We start from the raw sequence: 8,724 nt of genomic DNA, 5'->3' as shown, positions 1-8,724 counted from the left end.
CAATTATTCCCTTTATCATACAACTTTGCTCCCTAGAGTTAATAGAGTTGTTTGCTTAATTTTCTTTACACCTATCACTAATTACACTAGACTTTCTAATTGAACTATAAAACTTCATTTGATTTAGCAGATATAGCAGATAATTCTTACTGAGCCATCTTGGTCCTAGAAGTCCAATTTATTTTCAATGCATAAATTTTATTTTTGTTTTGTCTTTATGAAATTGGGATCATGCCATATACACTGTTTTATAAGTGACATTTTTACTATTTTTTACTGAGCAGTACATCATGAACATCTTTGATGCCTAAAGCATCCTATTTAATGGATACATAGTACTCTGGTGCATGAACATACCATAATCCATTAAACTAATTGACCATTGTGACATATTTATGCAGTTTTCAATTTTTCACTTTTATGAACAATCCTGAGATTCAAATTTCTGAAATTCAATTTTTTCAAATTATTTCCTAAGATTAATTCTCAGTATAGAATTGCTGGGTCAAATGATACATAGATTATTAAGGGTTTGATGAATATTTTTCCCTAGAAATAATGCTGAATTTTAAAAATATTGCCAATTCTGAGTTTAAATATTTTTGTCAATTTTAAATGCTGTTGATTTTAATGCTAATTATTTTTATTCATACATCTTTAATAACCAAGGTTGTATATATTTTCATTTGCTTATTTGATATTTTGGTTCTGTAGTTTGTGAATTACTTGTTTATATTCCTTATTCATTTAACTATCAGACAATCTTATTTCTGCTGCTTCTTTATATAACCTCTCCACTTTAATTGGAATTGTCACCTTGTCAGACTTATTCTTTACATTCTAGGTCTTCTAGGCCTTTTCTCATGCTGTTTGCATGATTAATTTAGCTATCCACTCATTCATGCATCTCTCATTTATTGAGCACCTGTAGCAGTCTTCAAGGAACTGTGAACACAATGAAACAAAACAATGTCACCGCTCTTGGGGAACTCACATATTAGAAGGGGAAGACAGATAATAAACAAATAAACACAAAAAAGTAGAAATATATCAGCTAGTAAGTACTAGAAAGAGATTGAAAACTAAGTTCTATACCACAGGACAAAAGGAGATTCCTTTAGACATGACAGTTAAAGAAGTTGTCTGTGAAGTGGTGACAATCTGGGACCTCTGAATAACATGAGAGAACCAGGCATCTAAAGAACAACACTCTAGGTAGAGGAAACAACAGCAAGGCTCTACTTCCTACTGGTTTGAAATGTGTCCATCCTCTAAGATAAAGTTCCACTTCCGTGAAGCTTTCTTGGACCATTTTGGCCCATAGCAGACACTCTTGATTTCTTATAATCCTCATTCTCTGAACTATGTATTTGTCACTTTTAATTCACAGTCTCACTTGATTAATTTATTTTAGAGTTATTATATTTTCTTTCTCAGATAGGTCTAAGAGTTGCTCAGGGTTAAGGGACTGTATCTGATATTTATCTGTAAATGCCTAGATATTCTGGTGTACCCTATATGCTCAATAGTCATACTAATGGTTAACATATAAAATTATAATCTTGCTTGTTTGCCATGGAACAATCTAATTCAGCCTTTAAAATCCTGTGAAAGAGCCATAGCATATGTGGTCCTTCATTCAAAGGAGAAATAAAGAAAGTTGCTTATTGCAGAAATAAAGAAATTAAATAGGACACTAAGGCACCTATTTTCTTCTTGACGAACTTTTACAAGAGAGTCATTCAAGAAAGGAGAAAGTCTAGGTCCAAAATACAAATAAGTAACCGATATTTGAAAGAGAGCAGGTTGCTATGTTGTAGGTACATATGTGCAAGTGTGTGTGCATGCGCACGTGTGTGTGTGTGTGTGTGTGTGCGTGTGTTGTGGAGAATTTTTTTTTAGCATTTCCTATATGGTCCAGCATATGCTGGGAGGAAATGGAAGGCAAATTGTTATATGAAAGAAATATGATTCTTGTCTTCAAAGATTGTACCAGCTATTGGGAAAAATTAAATACCAAATACCCAGAACTCAGAAAATTGCCAGGAACCCCTAGAAACTTCAAAAGAATGAAATAATGTAATTAGTCCTATATTTAAGGACTCTGAAGTACTAAGCATACAGCCAGGGATAAGGAAACAGATGGTTTATCATGATGGCAACAGCAGAAGATTAATAACAAGTAGAGATTGGTTGTGTGTGTGTGTGTGTGTGTGTGTGTGTGTGTGTGTGTGTGTGTTCTGTTGTACATTAGACACACAGGAACTGGAATGCTAACCAATTTCCTCTCACTCACCTTTTTATGATCCAATCCATCTGTTATTTGTGTTTCAATGAATGATTTTGTAGTTCTCATAATTCCAGGTGTAATAACCCAGAAACCCAGAGATAAAGGTCCAGAGAAAAGGAGACACTATACTCAAGATGTTCTCAGTACACAGATCTGTGAAAATACCTCACATTATTGAGGTCTAGAAACATTTAAAAATTTTTTGGATAATTTGACTCATAAACTATGAGAATTGATAATGCCAAGTTAGCCAATAAAAAATTTCAATAAATGAAAAGGGGAGATTGAATAGAAGGAGAATAAGAACATCTTTGAAAGAAATAAACAATTGTGGTAAGAATTGTGATAAGAATGCAAGACTCTCTCTTTTGATTTGGAATCCCAGCTTCAGAACTTAAAAGTTGTATGATCTTGAGCAACTCACTTAACTTTTATGTGCTTCTGTTTTCTCATCTGTAAAATGGGGATTTGCTTAACAGGTAAGTGTTAGGCACCTACAATGTGACAGGCTGTGTTAGCTGCTAGGGTATTGCTCTAGACATTGGAGAGCAGTTGCCATCATGAGAGAGCTGTTACAAAGTTAGCCCATACATATAAAGAGCTGAGAACACTATTATCTTCATGCGATAGAGAAATACACTTTAGGATATAAAAAGACATGAAAAATAAGACACACTGAAATGAGCAGACTGATGACAATGTTAAGAAAATGATTAAAGGAAGTAAGTAATGCTATAATAGAATTTTCAATGAAATTGAAAGTAAATTGAAGTAAAGAGAAAATTACTGGTACATAAATATTAAACAAAAGCCCATTTTCAAAACTTACTCAGTTTCCCTTTCTTCGGTATCTCCTTATTTTGGTGTTTCTACTTGGCTACTCTGCTGCTATATTAATTTCCCAAACATCACTTAGAGTTATGTCCACCCTGAAACACTTAATGACTCTCAATGTCTTTAACTCAAACTATAAATTTTAATTTGGGCATTCAAGATACTTCATAAAATTATTTCAAACTACCTTTCCAGTCATATTTTTCACTCTACTCCTACATTTTGGGCCACAGATAATGCTTTTGAATGGCCCTGCAGTCTTTTAAGTGGTTTTCAATTAGAGTATAATCTGTTATCTTATACTATTCCCTGCTGTATGCAATTTCTATACCACATACCACAGCTATTTGAATTTGTGAACCTTCTTTTTCCTTTTTCAAATAATCAAACAACCTGCTCTGATAGAACTCACATTTATTTATTTATTTATTTATTTATTTATTTATTTATTTATTTATTGCCTTTAGACATAGCAGAATACCTCATACAGATTAGGCGCTTAATAAATATTAATCCATTCCCTCTTGCTCTTAGCTGTAATCATGTTTCTTGCTCTTCTTGGAATAATCACCAAGTTTTCTGTTTTCGAAATAATAATCATCCTTCCAGTACCAATTCAAAAGTCAACTTCTTCAAAGCTATCCTGTCCATCTCAACATGGGTGAGATGGATCTCTTCTCCCTTCAAAATATGACTTTATGACACTTCATGTACCATACTTCTTAAATGCTGTCATAGCCAACACTGTTTGTGTATCATGTGCACATGCAGTTATTGAAAACAATGCCATGTTCTATTAAATTCTGTATCTTTACTACATTCACCTAGCATCTCATTCATAGATGGTGAAGGTATAGAAGAACTGGGCAATTCTTGAACAAATGTGGGCAATTGGAGGTTTGTTCAAGGTCTGACTAGTTAAGAAGAGGCTGTGTAAGGTTGGTTCCTTTGAGGCTTTTCTCTAGGCATTCCCTGACATCCCTCCACCCTCTCAGTAGTATACAGAGCAAGTCTGTGTTTAGAGTAATGTGATTTAAAGGTCACATTTATTAGCAAATAGCAACATTTATAAACTTAGTTTCACAAAAAAAATGGAGCCTTTGAAATTAATACTGTTTGCTGAAACTAGAACCAAGTTCAATCAAAATGCATACTGAGTCTGGTTAAAGAAATGTATAATCAATGTGGCTTTCACCATCTTAAAATCCTCACTCGTTTCTTTTATTTTTTGAAATTTAATTTTTTAAAAGCTTGACTGGATTATTTTTGGGCTAGGATTGATATATTTTGTGTCAACTTGCTATTGTCATGATGATATTCTGCTTTGAAAAGTTTATTGAATGAAGGTGATGGAGCTTCCAGACTTAGTTAGATCTTATCCTGTTCAACTCAGCCGCACTCCAGGACCTTGGTTTACTTTCTCATCAAGAGTTCAGAATACCGTGGGATCATGGCTGCTGGTTCCCCTGCTGCTTCAGGGCATCCTGTTGGAAAGGTTACATGGAGACATTGGTGGCCTAGATTTTTGCTATAAAAAAACCTACTGAATCAAAAGCTGGAAAAAGGCATTTTCTGACATGTATGGTGCTGGCTCTTCTGGCCCCAGGTTCCAGCTTTGCAGAGAGAAGACTTTGGGTAGAAGATAACTCCAGGAGCAAAAATTTATCCTGGGAGGAGATTAACCCAACCCAGAGACTTACAAGTCCTTTGGTTGGTTTTAGTTAAAAAGAAATAATTGTGCCTCTAGAGTATACAACTCTTTAGTTGTTGAGACAACTAAAATTATCAGCTGATAATTTTATTGAGATATCAGGATGCCTTACCCAAAATTAAAGTGAAATGTGGAGGAGTTGACCATTATGAATAGTTGAATTCAATTTCTTGAAGAGAGGACAGAATTTCAAACCATTTTCTAGAATAGGAGAGGGCATAGAATTTTGCCAAGGGAAAGTGTCCCCTTGAGGGGAATTAATAATGGGCTCAGAATATATGGTGCTTGAGACTGTTATATTTTCATTTGGTGAGATAAATGGATAAGAAAAGATGTTAATAAACGATTATTCTGAGTACTCACTTGTGGAGGCTCCATGTTTTTTCCCTCACAAAAGTGCCTCAAAATATTTAAAGCATACCACTTTTGAATTACTTCTGAGCTAGTTTATATTTTCTATTTTATCACTCTACAATTGCTTCTCATTTTTAACCAAAAAGGAGTTTCCTGCTTGATTAACCACCTTCATCAGACTTGGCTTTGGATGATTTGGGGGTTTGCAAAAATAAAATTCACCATCAAAGCTGAAAGATTTGAGTTATGAAACTGTGTAAGAAATGTGACTTCAGCTTTGAAGAATTCAAGAAGTTCCAGATATATTTTGGCACTGAAAAAAACTCAAGCCTCATTATTTTGCAGTCCAATCTCACACATTTTTATATTTTCTCTTATACTGTTTTAGAGATAAAACTCAGATCTCTATAAAATATTCTAAATGATTAACAAAAGAGTTGCACTTAACCTAACCATCTGTAGCTAAACTTCTGCTTTCATAATATCTCTTTGAAAATAAAAGAAAGAAAAGTAGAAAGATTTAGAGGAATTTGGTTAATATGGAGAAATATGTAAACCCCATGATTGCCTCCTCTCATGACCACATCAAAATTACAACTAAACTACAAAACAACCATGGTTGCAAACTGCCTGAAGTTTAGCTAAACAGAAGTCCTATAACTAAGAACACATAGAAGAAGCCACCTCAAAACTAGTAGGAGGGGCAGATATGCAGAACAGGCTGGTACCACAACCATGTGTGGTAGTTAAAAATTGGGAGAAATATCTTGGCTGTGGTGGTTCCCCCAGAGGAGCAAGGGATCCCAGCCCTACAATGGACTTCCCAGATTGGAGCACTAGTGCCAGGAAGAGAAGTCCCCACAACTTCTGCCTGGGAAAATCAGCAGAGTTTGTGTCTGAGTGAGATGAAGGGCAGCTGGAGTCCCAGACAATTCTCTTAAAGGGCCCATACACAGACTTACTCATTGATAGGTTCACTCGCGCTGTGGTCCAGCACTAATGGAGCATCTTGTAAGGTGCCAGAAATATATGGGGAGAAACTGAATTGTCTCACTTCAAGGAGAGGGTTGGAGGGGTAGCTTTCTCCCAGAAGGCATTGTTCTTTTGTTGAGCCCTCTCCTATCACAGCATACAGACACAGTCAGGTGCCATATCTGAGTCTCCATCAATCTGGCTAACACCATCAGTCCCACCCTGGTGATTCCCTAAAACCCTGCTTCATCCAACTTGGACACACTCAAGCCACTTCCAGTGGCTTTTCCATTCCAACAGCTTGTCTTGGCTCATGCTGTGGACTTTCCTAAAACTCTCAGAAGTTTGAAACCCCAAAAAAGCAGCATCTGGCCTCCACATGCCCTGTACTTCTTGCTAGGTAGCCCTAAGCCCAGCACTAGTGGTAACTGGCCTTGGATTCCATTCAGCCTCTCCTGGGCAACTCCAAGTCCAGTGCGCTTGGAAAACATCTGCGGATCCCCTGTGGCCCCTCCCAGGAGACCTGGGGTCAGCACACCAGTTGGCTGCTTCAGACCAACCACCAAATTCCTGCTTTGGACCAAGCCAGAGCACCACCCAGCCACTTCCACAAACAACACACCCAAAGGGCAGACTTGGCAGGACCAGAGCACTGCTAAAGTGACTCTTGATTTTTAAGGTCAGCCCCTGCATGACAGTTTCTCTACTGTAGTCACAGCCAATCCTCATAATCAATAAGCCTGAGGGTCAATCCCTCCCATGACATGCAAACAGAAACCAAGTCTCAGCTACAACAGGAGGGCAAACACGACCTTCATACCTGGAGCACATGGCTCAGGTGACCAGGAAGACTCCACCACTGGGTGCCATGGGACACCGACTACATGAGGTCACTCTACTAAGACTGGAATATATAACAGCTCTATCTAATATAAACACAGTAAGATAGCCAAAATGAAAAGACAAAGAAATATGTTCCAAGTAAAAGAGCAGAACAAAACTCCAGAAAAAGAACTAAATAAAATGAAGACAAACAATTTACCAAAAGAGTAATTCAAAACACTGGTTATAAAAATGCTCAGTGACCTCAGTGAGAACTTTAACAAAGAGATAAGGAACATAAAAATGAAGGTAGAAAACATTAAAAAAAAAACAGTCAGAAATGAAGAATGAAATAACTAAAATAAAGACCACATTAGAGGGAATCGACAGTGGATTAGATGAAGCAGCGAATTGAATCAGCTATTCAGAAGATAAAGTAGCAGAAAACACCCAATCAGAACAGCAACAAGGAAAAGAGAATCCAAAAAAATGAGAATAGTTTAAGGGGTGTCTGGAAAAATATCAAGCATATCAACATCATAGGGGTACCAGAAGGAGAAGAGACAAAGACTTGAAAACCTATTTGAAGAAATAATAACAAAAAACTTCCCTAATCTGGCAAAGAAAATAGACATGCAAGCCAAGGAAGTTCAGAGTCCCAAACAAGATGAACCAAAAGAGGTCTACACCATGACACATCATAATTAAAATGCCAAAGGATAAAAATCAAATGGAAGAGATGCATAGAAAAAGGTTGAGGGAGGGGTAAAAAAGCTTCGTTTCCCTCTCGGGCTATGCCATTGTCCCCGCACCTCCATGTGTTCAACAATCTGGAAGTTCTCCAAACCCAGTAGTTTAGGGGTTTATATGGAGGTTTCGTTAAGTAGTAATGATTGATTAAGTCATTCACAATTGGTTATTAACTCTATTTCCAATCCCTCTCCCCTCCCTGGAGATTGGGGAGTGGGACTGAGAGTTCCAACCCTCTAATCACATGATTGATTCCCCTGGCAACCAACCCCCACCTTGAAGTTATCTGTGGGCTCACCAAAAATCACCAAGAACCACCAAGAGCCACTGAGAGTCACCTCATTAGTAGAAACTCAAGTACGGTTGAAAGGGGCTTATTATGAATCATAAAAGATTCTTCTCTCATCCTTATACTCAGGCAATGGTAAAGATTTTAAGAGCTCTTCCCCCAAAAACTGGCGACAAAAGACCAAATACTATATATTTTTTTATTATATCATACTATCACAGCTTAATAGTAGACAGCAATATCCCCATATCTGCTCCTGCATTCAGTTTATTGTAATATCACATATCATGTAGCCTCCGAGGAACTCTATTATATACTCAAGAGAGAATGAAAATGAAAAAAAGGTAAGTAATACCTTACCATTATTATGAGAGTAGTTTTCATTTTGCAGATACCCTGAGAGGGTCTTAAGGTCCCCCAGGGGTGGAAAGACCACGCTCAGAGAACCACTGGCATAGAGGAAGATGCAATGAAAGCAACAACATTGGAGATTACAAACTAAGGTTTTGAGACCTTTTGGCTTGACCTTTATGGTATTATACTCAGAAACTGATCCTCCCATGAACTCTTAAATATCAGTTAATTTTGTAAAGGTTTGCAAAAGTTAAATAAACTCATCCTCATCCTAATTTATCTTCAGAACTCCAAATTCTTATACGTAACTGCTACTCAACTTCTCCACTTGGATATCTAGTAAACATT

This window comes from Pteropus alecto, unplaced genomic scaffold (assembly GCF_000325575.1).
Source record: "Pteropus alecto unplaced genomic scaffold, ASM32557v1 scaffold52, whole genome shotgun sequence".
NCBI classification, from domain to species: domain Eukaryota; kingdom Metazoa; phylum Chordata; class Mammalia; order Chiroptera; family Pteropodidae; genus Pteropus; species Pteropus alecto.
The sequence above is the reverse complement of the archived record's forward strand: the minus strand, read 5'-3'. Positions refer to the sequence as shown.